This window comes from Rhineura floridana, chromosome 16, assembly GCF_030035675.1.
Source record: "Rhineura floridana isolate rRhiFlo1 chromosome 16, rRhiFlo1.hap2, whole genome shotgun sequence".
In the NCBI taxonomy this organism is placed as follows: Eukaryota; Metazoa; Chordata; class Lepidosauria; order Squamata; family Rhineuridae; genus Rhineura; species Rhineura floridana.
The window spans coordinates 14,091,997-14,117,667 of record NC_084495.1 but is presented as its reverse complement, the minus strand read 5'-3'; the positions used below and the strand labels follow the sequence as shown (position 1 = coordinate 14,117,667).

Genomic DNA, 25,671 nt, shown 5'->3' with positions numbered 1-25,671 from the left:
TGAAAACACTATTCATAGGGTCTCCATAAGTCGGAATTGACTTGAAGGCAGACAATTCAATTTGACACTACATTTTGGCTCTATAATTCCTTGTCAATCACAACCCTGACTCCTTATTGGCTAAAAGCCTGAAAGGGCAGGGATTAGGGCAGAACTTGAAGCAACTAAGAATTTTTTCTGGGTGGTGTGTATCTCTGGACCCAGACCACCTAGAAACTTAATGTTTTAAAAAAATGAAAGCTAAAAGTCAGAGATTAAGGTGACTTATCCAGAGACCCAGAGGGGACCCCCAAAAACCAGAGTCTCCAGCTGAAAATGGAGGTCTGGTAACGCTACTATCAACCCTTCTTATTTGGTCTGTGACTAGAACATGTTGGAACAAGTCTACATGTGTTTTGGCATTGTTTTACGGTGCAACTAACATTATGATGCATAAATACCAGCCTGGAGGACAGAAGAAAAAAGAAAAATGTGAAAAATATGTAAAAGCAACAAAAAAGCATAAGAAAAAGAGTAATATTAGTATCAAAATAAGGTTCTGAAAATACTTGCCTTCTCTGATCTATTTCCAAAATTCAGTTGTTGATTTTGTTGTCAACATGTTCCTTCTCTTCCCACACAGATTACCTTATAAATTAAGAAGAGGAGGAGATATGATTTAGCTATAAACCTTTGTAAATCAAATTTTTCAGTTTAAATAATGTATATTTACTGTATTACATCCAAAAACCACAGGTTAAGTGATTGGTGGTAGTATTTATAATTCCTTTTTATTTTGGCACCTCAACAATTTGCTTTGTTTGTGTCTGTCTGTGTGTGTGTAAATAAATAAAACCAATAGGATATTTCTAAAAGAAAAATAAAATCTACACCTTTCACATTGTAGCTAATTGATTTTTTCTTGTTTTATCTTTCAATAATACACTTTTGTCTTTCAACAATATGACAACTCAATACCATGAATTTTTATAAAACTTGATGTTTTAGGGAGCAATTCAATTGCTATTTACACCAGGCTGAGGGGAGTTTGATATGGTGGACCCCCAGCTGGTTTCACCGGCAGAAGCCCTTCAGCCTACCTCAATTGTGGTGGAGTCAGCACCCACACAGCTCAGCTGGGGGTTCTCCAAGGAAGCTCAGCCCAGCAGAAAGGGAGCTGGCGGAAGCCAGTTAAAGGCCTGAAAAGGGGGCATTGTGGGGGTCAGAGGAAGGGCCAAGGGGGGAACTTAGGCCACATCCAGCTCATGTTTGGAATGCTCTTGCAGGTCCTGATCTGTACAAAAGTTTGGCCAGGAAAAAGGTCGGTCTACGAAAATAATTGCCATGGAAGTCAATGGACAGTGCTTACTCCTGGTAGGGGTATTTGCGAGGGCAGGCTTTTCCTTTCCAGTCCCTGTGTGCAGCTCCCGGCTGAGCTCATGTTCAGCCAGCTCAGAGGCTTCCGAATTACAACTGGATGCTGCAGACTTTCCCACTGGCTCCTCTTGTACCAGCTCCCCTTTTGCCGGCTTCCCCTGAGTTGGATTGATCTGTCATCCAATTGTGAAGTATCTAGGGGGCTCTTAGGTCATCTGTTCACTTTTATTATTATTATTATTATTATTATTATTATATCCCACCCTTCCTCCCAGCTGCCAGCGCCGCCTTGTCTGCTTGTTGAGGTGTGGGCAGTGGCATGCAGTGTAAGTGGCGTGCAGTGGAAGGGCAAACCGTTTACGATGCAGTGCACAACACCACCTGTCTGTGGCGCTGCAAATGCAGTGTATGGCTGAATTTTCTCAAGTTATCTACAACAGTTGTACTCCATCATTCTCCAACCAGCTCAGGTGACATCTCATTTTATCTTCACAAATAGCCCGTGAGGGAGCTTCATCTGCGAGATACTGAGATAAGTGAAATTCTTGTGAAATGTATTGATGACATTTCACACATTTCAAAGCTCAGTTAAGATGGAAACATTTCATTTGATTCGTGTCAGACTTTTCCCAAATCAATATGAATAAAGCATATGAAACTGAATGGAAAATCACAGGGTTGTATCAAACTAACTTATACTCAGAATCTAAGGAACCTAATTTAATCATGCCCATTATTTTCAGTGGGTTTACTCTGATTAGGACTAGCACTGGATACAATCCACAGTCTTACAGTGCAATGGCATGAATATTTACTCCAAGAGTGGGGAACCTTTGGCCCCTTCATATGTTGCTGAACTACAACTCTCATCATCCCTAGTTATTGGCCATTTTTGGCTGAAGAAGGCTTCCCTTTGGGAAAGGCCATAGCTCAGTGGAAGAGTATCTGCCTTGCATGCAGAAGGTCCCAGGTTTCATTTCCGGCATCTCCAGGTATAGCTGGGAGAATAACCAGCTTCAAACACCTGAAAGGTGCTGCCAGTCAGTGTAGACAATACTGAGCCACATGGACCAATGGTCTGACTCAGTATAAGGCAGCCTCCTATGTTCCTATGGAGCTGATGGGAGTTGTAGTTTTTTATTTATAAAATATTTGTATGATGCTTGCTATTCATAAAAAATCAAAGCAATTTACAACAATCATACAGAGATAAAATAAAAACCATGTACAATTTTGAAATCAGAAATCTATTACAGAAAGATATTTCTCAGCAACAACAACTTCTTTATTGCATAGTCAACAGACCTCAGCATTTGAACAATTAAAATAGATACAAATACAAGCATGAACAAAGACAGAGACATAAAATCAGGGCTTCACCCTAAGCAAATTCTTCCTTATCTGCATAGCCTGATTTATAAATTTACGTACACATAAGGTAATAGATTCATCTGTATCCTGTAGAAGAAGAGTTAAGAGTATATTTTTAGATCGACCTGGGAAAGTTAAAAGAATTGGAGATAAAATATCAATTCTAACATGGTCATAAAATTTACAGTGAAATAAAACATGCGAGACGGTCTCTATCTCATGTTCGCTACATGGACAATGCCTAAGGATTCTTGGAGTCTTCTCAAATCTACCCTCGAGAAGTCTCGAGGGAAGGGCATCAAAACGGGCCAAAGTAAAGGCCCTCCTATATTTGGGAACGGTGAGCCAATATAAGTAACGCTGGCCATCAACACAAGGTAAAACACTCAGGCCTAGTGCCTGAGGAGAACAAGGGCCGGATGCCTTAGCCAGTAGCTCTTGATTGTCTATATCAATTAGCCTACGTTTTACCACTGCCTTAGCGGCAGTAAATTCCATACTTAGCAGTTCTGAGGGAGAGAGACCGACTGATAGAAGTTTTTCCATGACCAATGTAGGCCATGAAGCATTAAAAGAAACAGTTAAAACTCGCCTAGCGTAAGATTCTGTGGTAAGTATGGAAGAACAATGAAGCCAGAAGTAAATGGTATATAACCAGGTTAAACAGTGTAGGGAGTTTAAACCAGCTTCCAACAGCAATTTCTCAATTGCCCACACAAGCTTGGCAGCATAGAAGAATTTTCAGCAGAAATTCAGAAGGCACCTGAATCCCTATTGACTGAGCAAGACTGGGTTGATGGCACGAAAGGCTCAATTTCTTGTTGCTGTTGCCCCAATTCAGCAACATATGGAGGGCCAAAAGTTCCCCACACCTAGTTTACTCAGAAGTAAGTCCCACTGTCTTTGACTGCATCTCCTCCCTCATAAGGCTGGTTAATAGCTTATTTATTTAGAAGCATTTAAAAACTGCTTAGTCAAATAACAACAACAACGGCTCACTGGCAGAGTAACAGCTCCTCTTTTTGCTGCCCATTTTGTGCTGGGACCCATGGTATTTTTATCAAAGTATGAGTACCGGCACCCCATTTTGTACAAAAATAGCACTGATAATAATAATTAGCATGTCAGTCCAGAAATGTGGCAAACCGAACTTAAAATTGGAAAAACAGGAAACCAAAACTGACATATTTGTCCATCCCTATTGAGCCCGAATGAAAATAGTGGAGTTTGTAGACTGTACAGGCACAGAAAATATAAATTAGTTCATACCAAATGTCATTTTGAATTACAAAAAATACTATATTCTGTTGGAACCAATCCAGTAATTGTTGAGAAATTTTGGAATTATGAAATGAGTACTTTTGACTTATGAACAGAGTTTTCAGAAGGCAATTATTGCCTTATGTGTTATCCACATGGGGGAATGAAAAATCCCTTAATAAAATGTTGTAATTTTTAAAATATTTTTCTCTGACAATCGACAATAAAGTTTATCTGAAATATGTTATTATCATAGAATAGTAGAGTTGGAAGGGGCCTATAAGGCCATCAAGTCCAACCGCCGGCTCAATGCAACTTGAGCCCATTATTCTGTGGCCTGCACTCTGGGACGATAGAGTAGAGATCCCGGCCCTTCTCTGTGCGACAACCTTTCATGTACTTGAAGAGTGCTATCATATCTCCTCTCAGTCTTCTCTTCTCCAGGCTAAACATGCACAGTTCTTTCAGTCTCTCCTCCCAGGGCTTTGTTTCCAGTCCCCTGATCATCTTTGTTACCTAGCTCTGAACCTGCTCCAGTTTGTCTGCATCCTTCTTGAAGTGCGGAGACCAGAACTGGACGCAGTACTCAAGATGAGGCCTAACCAGTGCTGAATAGACAGGAACTAATACTTCACGTGATTTGGAAACTATACTTCTGTTCATGCAGCCTAATATAGCATTTGCCTTTTTTGCAGCCACATCGCACTGTTGGCTCACATTCAGCTTGTGATCAATGACAATTCCAAGATCCTTCTCACATGTCATATTGCTGAGCCAAGTATCCCCCAACTTATAACTGGGCATTTGGTTTCTTTTTCATAAGTGTAGAACTTTGCAATTATCCCTGTTGAATTGCATTCTGTTGTTTTCAGCCCAATGCTCCAGCCTATCAAGGTCCTTTTGAATTTTGTTTCTGTCTTCCACGGTATTAGCTGTGCCCCCCAATTTTATATCATCTGCAAATTTGATAAGCATGCTCCGTACCTCCTCATCCAAGTCGTTAATAAACATGTTGAAGAGCACTGGGCCCAGGACCGAGCACTGTGGTACCCTACTCGTTACGTCTGCCCAGTTTGAGAAGGAACCATTGATAAGCACTCTTTGAGTATGGTTCTGGAGCCAACTGTGGATCCACCTGATAGTTGTTCCATCCAGTCCACATTTAACTAGCTTGCTAATCAGAATATCATGGGGCACTTTGTCAAAGCTTTCCTGCAGTGCTGATTGTGACGAAGACAGGTTGTAATGGAAATCCCTGCCTTCTTACATTCCTACTGACCACCTTGCTGAATGTGGATCACTCACAGCATGTACCAGCACAGGATGTTGTGCTGTCTCAGCCATGTGGATTGCCCACACAACAACCACCATCTTGGAATGGTGGTTCTGCCCAGCTCAGTGTCTGGATGGGTGACTTCTTGGGAATGATATGTGCATTGCCTTGCATTCCATGATAAGCAGGATAAGAATATAAGGAAATAAATAATAGTTCCCAGGATCCCTTTGAGGTATGGTTGGTGCTGATTCTGATTTCATTTCAGTGCCAACTTAAAACACATCAATTTTCTCAGGCTTTTGCAGGATATAGGTTGGACCAGGATATAAAAAGGAAGGATGCGGTGGCCCTGCAGTTCCAAAGACAGCTTTAAAGGTTGTTGAAATGCATGCTGCTTATCTGCCTTTGACATTTTGATATCTTATTTGTGTTATTATTTGAAACTTAGTTTGAGTGTACCCTGGGATCAGTCACAATGAATAGTTTAATACATAAAGTGTAATAAATAAATGCATAAATAAAATGCTTCTCTGTATCCAAGTTTATGTATTTGTTATTTATTTCCAAAATTGATAGGCCACCATACACAATGAGTCAGATACTGCTGTGGATGACCCACGCTGGCTGATTTTAGGCCCAGTCCTTCACTTCAGATCAGCCACAATCTGACCCAACATAATCCATGGCTGACGCAACCTGGGTCTGGGCACCAAACCAAATTGGGGTAGGGAGGCTTGCACAGTTGCATGAGGGTTTAAACCCCTAATTAAAACATGTGGTCAGGAGGGGTGAGAAGGAAAGTGTATGTGTCTCCTTCAACCCCCTCCCTCTTTACATGTTTAGTGTTTTTAAACCCTAATTACACATGTGGTTGGGAGCGGGGGCAGAAGCAAAGGTTGAGCATTGCTTACCTGGATTCTCAGTGTTGCATGTTGCTGTCAGTGACTAAGAGGGGGAAGGGTGCAACAGGAGGAAGCTCAGTCTGTTGTGGATAGCGGCAGATGGTGGCTCTATGTCTGTGGAGCAGTGGACTCCGTTCCCGGTTTTAGTCCAAATTTTCATGGAACTTTCCGATGTGCTGAAATCTATTCCCAACATAGGTTAAGCACCTTGGACAGCTCCTTGAAAGTTTAGGGTGAAATCTGGAGTGGATTTGTCTGCCCCACTGACATGGAGCCACTGTCCACCCCTGGGTGTGGACACAGCAGCAGGAAAGTCAAACTGAAGGCAGGTAAGCAAAGCTGCCTTACCGGCCACTACTGTGAAGAAGGAGATGCATACAGGCTGCCCATATATGTCTCCTCTCCTCTCTCCTGAACACATGCTCAATTAGGGTTTAAAACCCTATATAAACATGTAGTCTGGAGGAGGAGAGAAGGCTGTGTGTGTTCCTTCTACCTCCTTTCCTTGTTGCCCAGCCAACCCTCTTTGGGCATTTCTGGATCATTTTGGGTCGATCCAATCCAACCTGGAGTGATCAGGGCCTGCCTGAACCTGATCCGACTGAAACTTGGGTCAACCTGATTCAGCCTGATTCATTTTGGGATCTTGGATTCACCTAAATCCGGTGCACAACCCCAATTTCATATATCAATGAAAAAACACCTAACCATCCCAAAAAAGGTTAAAACTTCACACCATACTAAAGTAGCAGAGAGGAAAATCACAGAGAGCACTCCGTAATACAGATATGAAGAAAAATATGCAAACAGGTTCATTTCAAAGCCCTAGGGAGGTAATACCAAAAGCTTGGAGCTGCTTTCAAAAAAGCATTGTCTATTGTGGATGGCAACATAACAGCTTCCACGGACATGGCCTCTAATCTGAAGGCATGAATGAGCAGGTTCAAATGGGTGCAGGAGATCCTTCAAATGTCCTGGTCCGTTGCTGAGTTTCTCCTCTTGCCTGCCCCACTAATAAGGAAAGCAAAAAAAAAAAAAAGCCACATGACATGCGAGAATTCTCCTTTCCAAGGAAAGGTCCCAGTAGACAGGGCTCCAGCCAGAGAAAGATAGGGCATGGATCCCCCACCACCCATGATGGACAAACTCAGATAGTACATAATATTCTCAGACCAACTGATTTCCCTGGATTTAAAATGGTACATTCCCCTTTAAAAAAAGTTCAAAGCCGGGGCGGAGAACTTCAGGGGCCAAATGCCACCCTCCAGGTTTCTTCATCTGGCCCTTGGAACTCTCCCCAGGCCACATCCCACTGCAGATAGCCCTCGTGTTCACAGGCCATGTCCTGTGCTGGCTCTACTTTGCAGCCTCCTCGAGTGGTTTTGCCTGGCTAGAATGTATCTTTGAACTTTGAACATGGCTTCTGCTAGCCTGGAGGGGCGTGGGAGCCTGTATCAAAAGTAAGAATGCATTGAGATTTAAATGACAAATGGAATAAATATTTAAGGGTGAAGAAGCTAAATCACACAGAAATTCTTGACAAACTTCAACTTAAAGCTGTACTACATAGATGTGATATAGGAATCATGTTTCCTCCCCCTGCCCCCATGGGACTATCTGAACATGTAAGCACAGAATATTACAAGCCAATGTAGAACTCTCTTCTTTTTTTCCAGTGTTTGATGATGACAACCTGAAGATATTAAGGACTGGACCTGGTACCTTCTGCATGCAGAGCAGGTGATCTATGACTGAGCCACGGCTCTTCCCCTGAAGGATGATTGTGTTCTTATCTCTGAATTAGTCCTGGTGGTACAGATCAGGTCAGTTCTTTTTGCAATTAATAAAAAATGATTTTTTCAATAATCTCTGGTGCCATGTTCCCTGCCTTACAGTCCCAGTGTTGACTTGATGAGGACTCTCATTCAGATGATGCACCAGTCATCCCACTTGAGGGAGAGCTCCCTTCTGCATATCCCTGGCCTGAGGATGTGGCTCTTTCAACTTCATCTGAGGATGATTCCCTTTCCATCTCACCTACTCCTCTATGCAGCTGCAGAACAGGCCTTCTAAACATTGCAAACAGCTATTTGAGAGGGACAGTGCCACTGGAAGGTCAAGCCCTGCCAGCCTTTTAAAGGCTTCAAATGAAGCATCTGCTGAATCAACATCTTCCCACACTCAACTAGTAGGGCCTTGTCCTGAGAGCTGTCCTGGGTTCTGATTTGCCTTGCCTTGCCTTGGGACTGGACTGGTTCTGATGTTTGTTACCACTTCCTCTGCAGGCCCCAAGTCCCAGCAGAACATGATATCTACTCAAAGTATAGAAACACTGGAAAGCATCACGAAAGCAACTCGGGGATGCCTCCATCTGTGATGATCTAGAATCACACAGCCATTTATCATGATATTGCATCCATTCATTTGAAATGGGTATTTACTAATTTAGTTCCCCAGCATGCAAGATAAAAGTCTCTGCCACTGTTTTTCATGGATGCACAGTGCTTTAAAATATTAATTTGGTGTGAATACAAAATAAACACTGCTGAAGAATCACATGCCAGGAGGTGGGGAAAAAAGCCCAACAGCTTCTTTTCCTAAGCTGTCCTGAGGCTATAGCATAACCAAGCTGCTTTCAAAGGAAGGCTGTGCATCTGTGACATTGCTTGATCCCCATGTCAGTCACTGAGATAACAGGAAAAATATTTCTACCCCGTGGAAAGAGATTACCGAAAAACATTTCCATGAATGTGTGCCAGAGGTGGTGTTAAAAAAAAGGTAGCAAAAAATCATATAATTTCTCTCAGCCACCTTGATAGCATGAGATTTCGTACATCCTCTCAACTGTTGAGCATCTCTGTTCTTTATTTCCCAGAAATAATACTGAAGTGTTAATCCTCGTTAATCTGTACATATCACCATTGTTGATCACTGAGGATAACCTAGTGGTGGCTGGTGGCTGTTCAGCACCCTGGACAGTTCCTTTGAAGTTCTTACTAAAGCCCATTATGGATCCCACTGCCCCAGTGACATGGAGCCACTGACCACCACTGGGATAAACTGGGACAGGTTATGAAAATATCGTTCTCTATGCAGTAGATCTGTAAATGGTTTTATGTTCTCTGACCAATCCAAGTTAGAATGCTTCCTAGCTAAAAGGTTAAAATCAAACTCAACATTCTGAACTGGGGTCAGCCTTTGGCATTATGCCCTAGGCCTGCAGCTTCTTCTTGCTTTGCTCTAGCAGTCAAAACCATTCTAATGAACACTCTAATGAGTTAGGACAGTGGGATTATTGTCACCACAGTTAAATAGCTCTATTGTTATTGTTATATGCCTTCAAGTCAATTACGACTTATGGTGACACTATGAATCTTTTTGGATATATTCATTGGATTTCATGGTCAGAGGTGGTTTACCATTGCCTCCCTCTAAGCCTACAGCACTCGGTATTCCCAGGTGGTCTCCCATCCAATTACTAACCAGGCCTGACCTTGCTTAGCTTCCGAGATCGACGAGATCGGGCGTGTTCAGGGTATATATGTACCATAATGAATTATGTAGTTTGGGGGCAGAACCTGCTTCTGCAATCTTACTTCCCCCTCATGCATGCCCACTGAATGTGTAGAAGAGGCTATACTTGGCCTCCTGTCTGTCATATAAAGCTACTCTGAATGAAAGTAGTGTCCTGTTATTTGCTAACTCCCACCTTTCATTGAAGTAGTGAAGCTAAATGAGAATGGCCATAGTTTAGCTTAGTGGCTTTCATCACTAAGATGAAGATCACTAGATGGTACCACCAACTAATCCCTGGCATTTCCAGGTAGAGATGGGAAAGACTCCCTGTCTGAAATCCTGGAGAGATGCTGCCAGTCAATGTAGACAGTACTTAGCTAGATGGACTGATACTGTCATGAGCCCTGTACAGCAAATTTAGCAGTAGCAGAAAGGAGACTGACATCCAGAAGAGGAGCCCAGTGGCAAAGGGAGAGGGCTGAAACCAGAGAAAATTTCAGTAATCTGATCAGTGACAGCCCCGCCCCAGAGGCATCAACTGTGGTAGATGAGATGGTGTCTAACAGTCAACCTCCCATCTCCATGCCTTCAGACTTTGCCTTGCCTCCGGAACCGCCTCCTACTCTGCCCCTAGGGCAGGAGGAGTGGGAGTCACAACTGGAGAAGCCAACTGCAGAAGAACATACTGAGATGTGCACAGGCATGAACAGACTGAGCCTGCTCAACAGCTTAGCTATAGCCAATTTGCTAGCCCAGTCCCAATCCAGAAGACAGTTCCCTGACGAGTCTGCAACATCTTCACTTGAGCAGCCATTCCTAGATATTCCGTGTAGAGTCTCAGGGACCTTTGTAACCTATATGAACTGCTCTGGAGTTAAATTTTGCATTAAAAACTATGGAGAAAAGCACATCAGTGATCCCAAGTGACTCCCATGGGGTTGGCCAGGGCAGATGCAGTATAAAGCAGGTTAGTATATTCCTGGTGGGAGTGAGTGGTAAGGGGTTTCAAACCCTAACCTGGAGGATGCCTGCAGACTTGTCATAGTGGGGCCATTGCTGGCTGGGCCAATAGGGCTCACGGAGGCATATTTTTCAGGGTACTTGTGATCCAATGCAGGGAGGTGTCCTCGGGTGTGTCCTTGCCATTCATTGGCTCCCTACACGTATGGGTAGTTTGTGGACATTGCCACCTGCACAGTCGCTGATTGGTGAGCTCTGGTAGTGTTTCCAGGAACACTGGGGGCCTATCTGCCCTTTTATACCATTTTCTGATTTTCTGTGCTTTCCCTCCTCACTGAATGTTCTGTTTTCCCCTCCTATATGAATGATCATAGAAGAAAGGGAACCTTTGTTTGCCCGAGAACCCACATTCCTTTTGGGGGCCACATGCCAAAGTGTTAAATGCAGGCAGAGCAACAAATTGAAATGTGACCTTTGCACAGTAGACTCATTTCTATACACCATCCAGGAAGCCAGAGGCATTATCAGAATTCAAGGGCACATTCCGGGCAGACAGACACACTCAAGGAGGGCAGCAAGCAGGATCAGTGAGGTGTGTGGCCTAGGGAATGCTTCGGGCATCAGATAGAGGGGCCTTGAAGGGCCACATTTGGCTCCCAGGCCTGAGGTTTCTATTCCCTGGAGTATAAGGTATAGCAGCCTTATGCTGTATCTTTCCCACTCATGTAACTGCTTAATAAATTTATTAATGGTGCAATCCTATGTATGTTGTCAGAGGTATATCCCACTGAGTTTAGTGCGGCTTAGTCCCAGGAAAGTGAGCATATCATTGTCACCTAAGAATATCATTAGAATGTTCTAATTGAGAAATGCTTGCTTTCATGTTTATGGTCCAATATTTCCATATATGGAAGAAAAGTAATTTTCACCCAAGTTAGATTTGGCTGGCAATCAAAGAAGCTGTCTTATTTCTTAGTAATGTCATAGCGTGCTTGACTGACACAGTTGGGTTTATCTAACAATACACGTCCTAGCTGCATTAGAATCTTGGCTCCTTGTCACTGTAGAGCTTGGATCCAAGTAATTAATGTGATATTGTTTGTGGGGGGGGAAGAGACTTTCTCAGCAATCAAGTCCAATTCAGTATTGTTTCCACATAATATATACCAAGAGGATAGGAACATGACATGAAATAATAAAGTAATGGAAACCATATATCACAATAAATAATAATCTATCAATTAATTTTCATGACAGCCGTTGTGATGGCGATTAAAACCATATGACTGAAGAAAAGCATCTTGAGATTTCAGTAATGCAAAAATCTACATGGCAACATGTGCATCAGTTTTTGGCACCTTTGATATCACAGGAAGTCAACTCTTATTTGAAAAAAAAAGTTGACCAGTTTTTGTTGCCCATCTATCGCTGGAGAGGAAATATGTCTTGAATTGACTTAATTTATAGGACGTTGGGAAAAAAATAGCATACATTCCCCTCAATTCTTCTTGTGGCATAAGAACATAAACTGGGCATCCAGGAAATCTCCGTTTAAGATAACAACTGGCATAATATTAATCCTAATTTTTCAAGACAAAAATAATTGTTTGACATAAAGTAGGGTTTAAACAATGGACAATATCCAACTTTAGTTATACTAAAAGTAAACACTTTTACACCTTAAACTCTCTGATTTTATGGATACATTCTTAGTATGACTAATGTTGGATACCATCCAATATCGTTTTTATACAGACTTTTTCGGACTCTGGAAATGAATACCTGTGATAAAGATGACCCAAGTAAGCAAGAGCGCATTCCCAAGATGCTGTTGCTCATCTTAAGTCAGGGATGGTGAACCTGTGGCTCTCTAGATGCAACTCCTATCATCCCTGACCATTACCCACGGTGGCTTGGACTGATGGGAGTTGTAGTCCCAACAACATCTGGAGGCCTCAGGTTTCCCATTCCCATAAAGTGAAGGGAAAACCAGGAAGACTGCTTCTTTGGTCTCTATTTGGGGAATGGGTTGTTTTAATTATCTGGATGTTAACCACAACACAGTTCACATCCTTGTGATATGGCAGAAAGTAACTAAGCAATCTTCATAGAATCATGGAATCATAGACTAGCAGAGTTGGAAGGAGCCTATAAGGCCATCAAGTCCAACTCCCTGGCTCAAAGCAGGAATCCAGCTTAAAGCATACCCAACAGGTAGGTGTCTAGCTGCCTCTTGAATGCCTCCATGGTTGAAGAGACCACCACCTCTGTAGGTCATTGGTTCCATTGTCATATTGCTCTAACAGTTTTTTCTGATGTTCAGTCAAAATCTGGCTTCCTATAACTTGACCCCATTATTCCATCTCCTGTACTCTGGGATGATCGAGAAGAGGTCCTGGCCCTCCTCTGTGTGACAACCTTTCAAGTACTTGAAATGCACTATAATATCTCCCCTCAGTCTTCTCTTCTCAGGGCTAAATATGCCCTGTTATTTCAGTCTCTTCTCATAGGGCTTGGTTTATAGTCCCCTGATCATCCTCGTTGCCCTCTTCTGAACCCGTTCCAGTTTGTCTGCATCCTTCTTAAAGTGTGGTGTCCAGAACTGGATGCAGAACTCAAGATGAGGACTAACCAGTGCTGAATAGAAGGGAACCAGTATTTCATATGATTTGGAAACTATATTTCTGTTAATGCAGCCTAAAATAGCATTTGTCTTTTTTTGCAGCCACTTCACATTGTTGGCTCATATTTAGCCTGTGATCAGCAACAATTCCAAAATCCTTCTTGCCTGTAGTAATGCTGAGCCATGTATCCCCCATCTTATACCTGTGCATTTGGTTTCTTTTTCCTAGGTGTAGAACTTTTCACTTATCCCTGTTAAATTTCATTTTGTTGTTTTCAGCCCAATGCTCCAGCTTATCAATAACACTGTTTTAAAAATAGAAAGGAACCATTCAAAGTTCCTTCATACTGCATACCACAGTTGCTGGACCAAAGCAGGAAGAGGTTGCTGACCTAGGCTATAATACTGATGGCTGGTCTGAATATGATTTTGATTTTAAACAGCTGGGCTTAATTTTCTGAAGGATTTTTTGGGGGGGGTGTTTTCCCCTAAACTGTTGGGAAACATCACACACACACACACACACACACACACACACACAAATTGTGACATTTGAAGGATGGCTGTGTTTTGATTCTCGTATTGTTTTGGAAAGTGCAGCTTTTATAGATACATCTTGAAATGTGAACAATCAAATTTCTTGTCTATCCCTAATCATGTTGAACTTGTTATGACCATTGGCAAATTCCTAATAGCAATAATTGTGTTGGGCATGTGTCAGTCTTCATAGCAGATTGATTCAGATCCCTCAGAATTCAGACCCTTCCCCCACCCCCTCCACTTCCTTCATGAGCATTATTAATGCTCTCTTTTCACTCCTGAAAACTGTCTATGACACCGTTCCTATTTCCCATCTTTCCAGCCATACGGCCCAGAACTCTTCAATAGATGCAGGGCAATGGTGCTGCAGAGAACAACTGATTGGCACATTAAGCTGCTGTGCAACTTTTATGGGGAGCAGACAGAATTCATTATACAGAACTCTTAAGGGGGGCCACCTGCAATGACAACTATGCATTTAGAGTCTTTTCTACTTGTCATTGCCAGGCAGCTCTAACTAGTGGCCAGACAGCTTCACCCTTCCTTCCTTCTTTCCATCCCATAACCCTTATTCAACAAATGAAATGTAAGCTAGTAGAGAGCTTCACCCCACACCTGACAGCCATCACTTTAAAGAGATGTATTTTAATGCTTTTTAAAACCCTTATGCTCAATATTCTACATAAAATAAAATAAAATAATCCTGGTGGGTTTTTTTTTTAAAAAATGACATTTTAATCATAATTTTCTGGCTACATAAATTGCCTAATAATTTATGGGGGATGGATGGCAGGAGATAACAGAAATCTTAATATCCTTCTTAGAATTTCACACAACTAGGCTTTAAGTCTAATTAGACAAAAAAGCTAAATGTAGAGAAAAAACCATAAATAGATGCCGTAACTGCAATTCCCTGGAGGAAACTGCATTAGAGGCCCTCCTTAATGAGCCAGTTTTCAAATGGTCTCATGTACACATGCAGAAACTATTTTTTGCATTGCAGTCCATGCACAATATTTGCATTGATAGCTAAACAGATGTCAAGAAATCTAAACAGAACACAAACAACTTGGGTAGAGGGAAGGACCATAGCTTAGTGGCAGATCATTTGCCTTGCACGAAGAAGGTCCCAGGTTCAATCACTGGTGTCTCCAGGTAGGGCTGGGAGAGACTCTGGAGAATTGCTAGCGATCAGAATAGACAACTATGCTAAATGGACTGATGATTTGACTCAATATAAGGCAGCTTCCTTTGTCCCTAAGTTTGGCTCACGTTGTGAAACAAACTGACCTAATCTGTACCTATCAGACTAAAAGCATAAATTGAAATGTAATTAGGCTTCAAATTTCACAGTTCTCAAAATTTTGCAATGCATTGCTTGGCTCAAAACCAAAATGTTCCTAATGCATTACAAATTTGCAATTTTGGATAAAATACATTTAGAACTGTGTACACGAAGAAAGTACACATATTTAAAATACACAGTTTTTGTAGATTTGGCTTGAAATGCAAACTGAATCAAATTTCTCACCCATCCCTAGTTCAGAATCAATTTCAAAATATGACTATCCAGAATTGTTTTGCACCTATTCTGTTCATTGTGTCACTTTCACCTTTGTTTCCCATGAAAACAACATTGTTTAGAATTGATGGAAAATAACACTCTAAGAATGTATACCTCCTTCCTTTTAATTTCCCACATCTTCCTGCCAAATTGAAACAAGACACCAACTCTCTAGGCCCTTAATGCCTTCAAGCTTCCAGTACAGAGTAGATAAAAAACCTGCCTGACAATGGCAGTCTATGGACAGGAAAAGAGTTCCTACTCAGTCCCAAAGTGACTGGAATATGCCTATACTACAACTGTGGGTGGGCATGGGGATTGCTGGAAAGAAAGATGAGGTGAGAGAGGTCCTGCTGTGGACTTAAATAGCCCCAGTGCTTCTCATGATGCTGGTGTGTACTGGAAGGGATGGGCAAACTGGCCAATGTTGGTTGCTCTCTGTTGCTCACTTTTCCAGTCTTAAGTACGTTTCCACATCGGTTTGCACTTAAAAAAAGAGTCCTCAAAAAATTCATCAGCATTTTAGTGCAAGTTTTAAACCGTGATTAAGCGTGTGGTTGGGGGTGTGGAGGAGAGGCACGTGACTGTGCAAGGCCCCAGGCCTAGATCTGAGTCAGGTCAGCCCCAGATCAGCCCAGATCAGGGCTGCTCCAAAATTCCAGATTTGGCCCCAAATGGGATCAGGTGTCTGCACATCCCTATTATTTTATAAGGTGGGGAGCAGCTCTTTTGTGGCTTCAGTAGCTTTAACTATACCCAAGATCTTTTTAATTTCCATGTTGCAGCTTTATAGATGCTTTATATATCTTATAGAAGCTTTTATATATCTTCAAGACTTATTTCTTTTATTTCTTTTTTCTGCTGCCTTTACATCTTTTATAGTATTTTTTAAAAATTTGTGTGGGTTGTTGTTATTGCTGCTACTGCTGCTTAGCTTTATTGAAAAATGGCCTGAGGCTGTTAAGTGATTAAAAAAATACCCTAACAAAATAACAACAAATCAATAAATTTGCAACAGTGCTGTGGTTCATAGGCCTGGCATGTGATGATGATGTCATCACTAAGCATAGCATCTAAAAGCCCAGTCTAATCCAAATCCAATCAGTTTGTTTATGCATTCTTATTAGATGGAAAACTTTGGTCACGTCCGCAACATACATTTAAAGCACATGGCTTCCCCCAAAGTATCCTGGGAACCGCAGTTTGCTTAAGGGTGCTGAGAATTGTAGCTCTGTGAGGGTTATGCTACAGTCCCCAGAATTCTTTGGTGATAGGTATTTGCTTTAAATATGCTTTAAATGTATGGTGTGGATGTGACCTTCATGTAAGAACAGGAGAGGGAGTAAGTTTCCTTCATGGCTTCTGTGAGATTTTGCACATAATAATGAAAACACCTACAATGTTTACAATGTTATCCCATCTCTGGCTCGGATATCCCTGAATTCTAAAAGTTAAATTTGAGAGTTTGTCCTTGCAAAAGGGGCTCGGTTGAATGGTTATCCCATGTTCCTCTGTACTGTGATTTTGTATAGGGATATAAGATCCTGATTTATCTCCCCAGTATTTTCTCTACACTTGGGGAACTCAGATGAATTCTGTGCTTCAGTTATAATGGCAGACTTCAACAAAAAACTGCAGAAATTATAACCAAGTTCCTTGCTGTAGACATCAAAACTAGGTCACAATTATTAGAGGGAAGATGAGTTCTGAGTCAAAATGATCTGCATTTTTACCTATTCCTGATTGTCCATGGATTTTGCCATATTAGCCCCCAAAATAGAGGCTCAGGAAGATGTAATCATATATACTCACTTAGCTAGGACTATGCCTCACTGAACTCAGTGACACTTACTTCTAAGTAGGTATTTATAGGATTGCACTGTTAGAGATTTTAAAAATCCTCTTGGTTTATGATGCTGATGGGTTCATGCCAATGTGTTTGTTATATCCAGACACAAAAAAGCAATTTGCCACACACCAAGCTCTGTCTCTTGTCATTGTAGTTCACAACAACACCTCACAGCCAAAACATCATCTCCCAAGACTCTCAGCAAGGCCTCCGTCAATCATATTTTCTGCTGTTGCCAACTGCTTCCTCTCCACAAGATGTTAAAAATAATGAGTTGCCTTGGAAAAATAAGGCACATGGTATCTAGAAATCTATAATTATTCAGCTCAGCTTTTTTTAAAAAAAGGCTTTCTTCCTCTTAAAGTTTTAGAATATGCTATCATTGCAGACAAAGAATCAAAGGTGGAATAGGAATGGATTCTCAGAAAGCAAAGGAGAAGTGGTATTCTAGAACTATCTTTCTTTGTACAGTAATAAAAGTCATGGTTAATCTCTTTTCCATTTTCTTCCTGTCAATCAAGTATTTTTCCCCATGTTTATAGCAAAAGTACTGTATGAAATTTGCAATTATTCCCAGTTTTGGGGGATTAGCAATTAACAGTGGAAGCTCAGAAACACCATCTCAGAGAAGAAGTAATTGCTCCATTTTAATGTAGCTGCAAGGAGAATCACAAACAAAATTGCTTATTTTCACATAAGGAGTAATATTTAAATAAAAATGTTAAGCAACTTTGCCTTTATGCCTCATATAAAATCATGTTAACACTTGGATTCTTCATGGACGAACAGTTTTATTGACTTAGGCAGCTCCCAAACTCTTGTGCTTTATAAGGAGTTCTTCCTTTGACATCAGTATATGGCAGAGTTCATTCAATGTTATTTGCATTTTAATTGGGGAAAATATATAATTCTTTTCACTGGAGGATGCATTAGAGCAGACAGATACACGATACACTGTGCTTCTTCTGAAAAGGCAAGATATTTGCATGGGAATGATTGCTTGCAATGCTTTTTTTTTTTCCTTCCCCTAGTGAGATCTGGATATGAAGATCTGGCTTGGCAACATTATAGCCTGAGACATTGTTACCTGTGGTTTGGAAATGGGAAATCTATGAATGGCATGAACAAATCTATGTATAATCTATTGGTAAAAAGGAATTACGAGAAGCCAGTGAAACCAGATAAAGTATTTTAACATTTGCATCTATTCAGTGTAGATCAATCTATTCAAAGTGCACATAAAGCACTTTGCTTGGCACATTGAGATCCTAGCTAGATATGATGGAGACATCTATGTGTCATGAGCCACAGAGATGCCCACCAGAAAGGACAGGTGACAGCCCAAGCAAGGGGAGGCCAGAAATTCCTAATTCCTCTGGCAAGAAGGAAGGTGAGGCAGGGCAAGGCAAGGCAAGGCAAGACAAGCACCTTCGAGGGAGATCAAAGTGTGGGTTCAGGACCATGGATTAGCTGTGGCCAAATGCCCAAGTTATTTCAGAGAAATACCAGAGCAACTGGCTATGTTTCAGAGCCGGTCTAGGGAGTCATTAACTGGACTCCCTGAGTGCTGCCTCCTGCCAATTAAAGGACTTGTCCCTTCTTCTGCAGCCATTGACTCTTAGGGACAATAGAGTTTCCAACTTAGAGGGCTGTCTCTTCTAAGATACCAGGGACTTGATTCTCTGAGGAATTTGTGAACCAGCCATCAGAGTCTGGTGGCAGAGGTGTCTTTGCAGGCACACGGGAGGGGAGAAAGGCATTGGTGCCTTTGGACCCACATGGAACGGAACAGGGAATGGATCAATCTCTTTCTCAGAGCTGTGGTTGCCAGAGTAATCTATCTGCAAGGAATCCAATTCCATGGTCATGACATGATGCTTGTTGCTCATGTGTCTGCTATTGTTCATGTGTCTAGGTTGAGGAAGCTGAACCCTCTCTTGCTCCATGGAACATTTCTACTAATGATTCACATTGCTATCCAAGCTCAGATTTTAATATGGAGGGCTTTCCACAGCTCATTCACCAAAATTCTACATTGGGCAATTTTTATCCCAGACCTACTAAGCTATAAGTTCAAGAGTGGACAATAGAGGTGATCATCCTCAATGGATATTAATGTTTATACACTCAGTTTGAGCCATATCCACATCCATCCATCACTACAAGCATTATTGTTGTTTAATTCTTCCAGAAGATAGCATCTGATTGGATGCAATTCTGGCTTAATCCCCAAGCAGAGCAGTTATTGTTATTAACTAGATTTATTAGTTGCTTGTTACCCCAAGGTCTCCAAGCGACTCACAACATTGTTCAAAACAAAAGTAAATGTATCATATCATAAAACAAAATAATAAAACAACCACACACCACCATATAGCCAGAGAAAGCCGTGGCAGCACACTAATGCAAACATCACCACCTTAGGCTACAATCCAATACGTGTCTACTCAGAAGTAAGCTCCATTGGGTTAAATGGGACTTACTCTCAGAAATGTGTTTATTGGATTGCAGCCTTAGTCTAGCAAATGTCTGGAAAAAAGATATTTACCTGATGCCAAAAAAAAGTCAATGAAGGCACCAGGTGGACTTCCCTGGGACGGATATTCCACAGATGGGGGGGCACCATTGAAAAGGCCCTTGCCCTCAGAGGTGGGACCTGGAAAAGGTTGCTAACAGGCATGGGCAAATTCTAGTTTTAGAAGTGAAACCTCACTCTGTATGTATCTCAGGTTGCACCTGTCTCTGGAAGCACAAGGTTCTTTAAAACTGAATATGGCAACAGACATCTATATATAATCTCTAACATATATTTTCTAATTTATTTTGTGATAAAAACAAAACCATCATTAGACATTTACAGACTAAGATTGCAGTCCAAACCCTGACCGGGAAATGGCAAGACTAAATGAAGATACTGGGCCACATCTCTGCTGCTCATGCCACCTGGGCTGGACAGGGTATGTGTGTGAAATTGCAATGGCAGCCTGGAGCAGGGGTAGCAGTTGGGTCCAGATTGGCACCGATACCATTGTGTGATGGCAGTGGGGCTGGATCAGGATCCAGTGGATCCCAAGATGGTTCAGCCCCTCCCCCTCCTCATCTGCAGAACATGCTGTTTGGAGAGCTCCATTGGCCGCTGCTAGCAGGGATCCTGCCAACAGCACTTCTGCCCACCTGCCCATTCAGCAGGAAGAACACAGAGCACCATACTGGCATCACTCTGTGGGCAGAGGCCAGATGAAACTGGCCCTCCACCCAATCCAAGTCCCCCAACAGCCCAGTACAAAGGGAGTTTGGATTGTTATGTAAGTTAAGAATAAACATGCTTGATGAGTTTTGATTAGTTCCAAATACCTGGATGAATTAAACTGAAATAAGTAATATATATCCTAGTGTCTATGAACAAGATTTTTTATTTATAAAATATAATTCAAACTATATATCTATACAAATGGGACCTGAACCAAAACATTGCAGTGTGGAGTGAACCTTGGGGTTTCTCCTACTCCCCAAAAAACATTTGAATGTTGTTGAATGGTGAATGATATTTCAGCATTTTTATTCAACATGTGCATTCCTAAACACTGCTCCATTTCTATCTAGACCATGTTTTTTATTTGCTGCAAAGCTAAACTAACTCCATCTGATGCATCCAGAAAACCTGCAGGCATTGTCTTTGATTCAAGGAGAGGATTTCTGCAGAAAATGTACTCCCAGTTTTGAATTCATTTATTTATTTATAAATACATTTGTATGCCACTATTTTGTTAAAAACATCAAAGAGATTTACAAGTTAAACAACCATCACTACCATACAATAAAACATTAAATTATGCAATAAAAAGAAAGGTCAACTATTGGGGGGGGGAACCACAAAAACTACTGCAGTTTTATTAATTGCCTGCATAAGCCTGGCAGAACAGTAAGGTTTTCAGCAGGCATTTAAAAGTTAAAACAGAAGGTGCCTGCTGAATCTCTGTTGGGAGAGCATTCCAGAGAACTGGGCCAATGACAATGAAGGCTCAATTTCATGCTGATGTTAAATGAGCCTCTCCAGTTTGGGGGACTACCAAGGCTTCTCCTGTAGATGTTCTCAGTGATCGACCCGAGGGTTCAGGTGGTCTCTAAGATACCCCAAACCTAAGTCTTTCAGGGCTTTGTAAATTGACACAAGGACTTTGAACCTGGACAGTGCAGATATTTTAAGAGTGGTGTCACATGTTGCTGGGCATGTGCTCCCATCAGCAGTCTGGCCGCTGCATTTTGCACCAGCTAGAGCTTTTGAATGAGGGTCAAGGGCAGGTGTTTTGGTTGGTGCTGTATTTGTTCTGTGTTCAGTCCTTCCAGTTGCCCACTTTCAGTGCAATCCTAACCATATCTACTCCAAGATACATCCTATTGAATTCAGTAGGCCTTACTTCCAGGTAAGCGGGGTTAGGATTTCAGCCTTTGACTAATGGCACCGGATGGTTTCACACATACATCATCTGCTTATAGTCACACCAGAAGACACCAACATGTATTGGAAACTGAAGCTAGTGTGAAGCTGTGAAGCTTTTAAAAATGAACAAGAAAAAATACACACCACTCATCTACCACTTAATAATTTTTCAATTAGAAAAGAGCAAAAGACAACTCCCCGCTCCTCATAAGGGATTATTGAGGCACTGAATTCCTTTTGTCAAGAATGCCTAATTTCTAAAATGGCTCAGAAGGAAAGAACTGTGGGGATTTCATCATGTCTGAAATGGGGCCTCTGCGAAGGCAATGGCTTGCATTTTTCACAGCTGAAGCTAGTTAATTAGGCCTGAGCAAGAGCACCTGCTTATCAGTAGAGCCTGGTATCCAAGGCCATAGGCCTGGGAAGGTTTGGGGAGTTACGTGACTGTTAGGCATGAAAACTCCAGTAAGCATTGTATCATTTGAAAGCCCCCTGATTAGTTAATTAATTCCTGGCTATTGCTGGGGTCTTTTCCATAAGTATAGGATCCAAACCTTAGCCTTTGTTCCTCAATGTGATGGTGTTACCTGATTTTATCATTTGCTATCCAGGCTATACATCTCTGGGCAGATGTGGAACCATTAAGTTATTTTGCTGTTTACCTCTTTGTAAGTGTAGACTAGGCTGGATGGTTTTGTTATTTTTTTGTCTGTGACTGTAACTCTGTGTATTTTACCTGGTCCTCAGGGGTGTGGGTTTTAAGGAACCAATTGCTGCCATATTTGTGCACTTATATTTTATTTAATAAAGCTTCTTCTTATTTATGTGTGTGTGTGTTCATTGCAGGAATACCATGGCCCTGAATCTAGTACCTTGGCTATTTGGACCACTGACTACTGTATATTTGGATATTTTGCCTAAGGCTCCAAGACAAGGAGTGTAACTTTGGCTCTTGTCTGTTGGAATCCTTGGCAGGTCTACTTCTGGCACTTTGGGTTTCCCCTTGGCCCAGAGTGGTTGACCAGTTTAATTGGTGGTGGCAGTCTATCTACCTTACAGGGTTGTTGTTGGTTTGCTCAGCCCTGGTAAGGGAGGCATGGGTCTGTGCCTTGTCAGGATCAATTGCCTTGGGTTTGGGAATTGAGTCCTGGGATTGAACCAGAACAGGTTCATAACACCTTTTACTTCCCCCACAAAAAGCCTCTGGACCTTTCTGTCTGCAAGTTGGCAGACGTATTCCACTCTGGAGGGCTCAAGTGCCTGTACATTTCATCTGCTTTGGCCAAACAGGGGAAATGTTATAGCTGTTTTTAGAGTCCCCATTATAGTGCACACAGCTTAGTTTTAGACATAGTGGCTAGAAACTCCAAACACTGATCAAAGCAGAGAGAGCACAGACTGACTCGGAAACAGATCAGATTGATTTTTTTTAAAAAAATGCAGAGACAGAGATACAAGGCAAATTTAGGGGCCTATGTATACCCTCTCTAATACATACACTAGCTCACATAGAAAGTAAACTTACATAAAATGGTGAAAGAACACAAAGTGCAAATTATTGCGGGAGGAAACCACAAAATACTAAGTTGTGTAAGTGTATAGCTTGGCAGGAAATTCACTGAAAACATTAGCAATTGTAGCATAGAAAACAGAAGTTTTGTATCAGGATTCAAAAGTGACAGAGCCACACTATCCAATCTAAATTATGGTTGTGGTTGTTGTTAAAAGTTAAATTCTGGCAGTAAGCCTGTTTCAATCAATCATTCAAACAATCATTTATTTAGAAGTATTCATGGCAAGACATTGTAATGAAAGCAAGCCCACACATTGGTCTAAACTGATGAAGCATTTTAAAAATCTTTAGCCTAATCTCCATCTTACCCTACTGCCAAAGTTGGCAATGAATGATTTAAAGAATATTGCCTATTTGAAGAGTCATCTCATTATCTCAGTGTCTCTCTAGACATCCAGGTTATAGCTGAACAGTTGTGCACTTGTTAATTCATTTGATACAAAGATTCCAAATGTCTTTCCGAATGATAGCCTATTTTCCAAGCACTCAGACTGCAATATATTTCCACTAGGAGAGCAATAAATGCTCAAAGCACCCATTGTTTCAGTTACAGTGTCTATTGGGAAACAGGTGGAATTTTTTTTTAACAAATGCAGAGGTTGCTGGTGAATGAATAGATCTAAACGTCACAGACAGCATACAGAGATCAATGGAACCAAGTTTTTTGTGTTGATTTAATCCTGCTCTGGCTACAGGCTGCATTCATTGGATACAATCCCAGGTCAGTTTGCATCAGAATTCACCAAGATCAAATCCCACATGCATCCCTGATGCTACTTCCTCATCTCATGCAACATCTCCGTACCAGCAATAGCACTGGACTGGAGATGCTCCAGAAGCTGAGGAACCAAAAGTGGAAACTCGTGCTATATCGTAAAAGGCACAATGGAGGTGACGAGAATACAGTGCTCTAGTCCCTTTCCAACCCAGCCCACTCTGAAGAAATGTTTTAACAACTATTCATTACAGGACTGTTCTTTGGGTGGCTCTTTGGATTCATTTATAGGGTGGTATGGTTTAAAAACACACACATACCTAGGGTTGTATCCAACAAAGGCTGCAATCCAATATCTGACTACTCAGAAGTAACCTCCATTGGGTTCAATGAGACTTACTCTCAGGTAAGAGTGTATTGGATTGCAGCCTACATTATACTCAGAGTAGACCCAACGAGTCAGTGGACCTAAATTAATCATGCTTGTTAATTTCAGTGGGTCTCCTCTGAGTAGGACTAACATTGCCTACAAGCCCTAGGTGTGTATGCCTACAATGTCATTTTTTTAAAAAATAACCTACTTTGTTCCCCAAACCATCTGATTTCCTTAGACTGCAAGCCCTTTGGGATATTTAGAAAAAACAAAAAACAAATCTGATATACGTACTTTGAGTCCGTAGGACAGAAGAGGGCACCCCCTCTCTCACACACATTGTTTTTGTTATCAGATCCAGAGCAAAAATCATAATTAAGGAACAGTCACAGGTCAAAAATTGCTCAGACAAACTGGAAACAGTTAGGGAAATGGAACAGACATACAAGCCAAGTAGATTGGAGAAGTAAAGTAAGGTGCCATGTTGATAGAGGAGGGTAAACAGGATAGACGGAAGCTAGGAGTGTCTACAGAGATGAAGGAAAGCCACAGAAGGAGAGAACAAATCTGTTGCTTGGGCAAGAACTGAATATCATCTGGAAATGTTTGTAGCAGAGCAATCCAACTCCGGGGAAGCCAGCTTGTGCTGGAGCAAGAGAAGCCGGCGTAAAATTCTGCCACATCCAGTTCCGGAGCCTCTGGGTTGGCTAAAGCCAGCTCACCTGGGAGCTGCGTGCAGGTAGCAGAGAGTAAAAGCCTGCTGTCTCAAATACCTCTAACCGGGTAGTAAGCCCTCTCCATTGACTTCTATTGTATTTATTACCTTAGACTGGCCTTTTTCCCAGAGTAACTTTTGCCTGACTTGGGACCTGCAGGAGCACGCCAAACATGAATTGGATGTGGCCTAAGTCCCCTCACCTCGGCCCCTCCTCTGTCATGCCCCCAGAATACCCCTTTTTCAGCACTTATGTTAGCTTCTGCCAGCTTCACTTATGCTGGTCTCAGCTGAGCTGGTTGAGTCCCAGCTGAGCTGGGCTGAGGGACTTATGCCGGTGTGGCCCTGCTGAGCCAGGATCCAGCCAGCTCAGCTGGAAATCCACCCCATCTAACTCCCCTCAGCCCAGCATAAATGTGAGTTGGGTTGCATCCTAAGAAGAACACTGATAGATTGTACTGATCATTTACCACAGTGGCCAGCCCGGTTCCTCCAAAAAGCCCACAAGCAAGGCATGAAAGCAATAGCTCTGTCTGGCAGCTGCTTGTCAGCAACTGGTGCTCAGTGGCCTACTGTCTCTGAGCAGAAAAGTTCCAGCTTAAGTTGTGATGGAGCAAGAGAAGCTGGTGTAAAGTTC

General features: G+C 41.8%; 1 long non-coding RNA gene across 1 annotated transcript in view; it reads right to left on the bottom strand.

Moving 5' to 3' along the window:
• Positions 1-551: 551 nt before the first annotated feature.
• LOC133371262 (uncharacterized) overlaps positions 552-25,671 on the bottom strand; it is a 384,062-nt gene continuing 358,942 nt past the window's right edge. The window contains exon 3 of the long non-coding RNA XR_009759286.1: positions 552-627. This is a non-coding gene — a long non-coding RNA (uncharacterized LOC133371262). The remainder of the gene's footprint in view (positions 628-25,671) is intronic.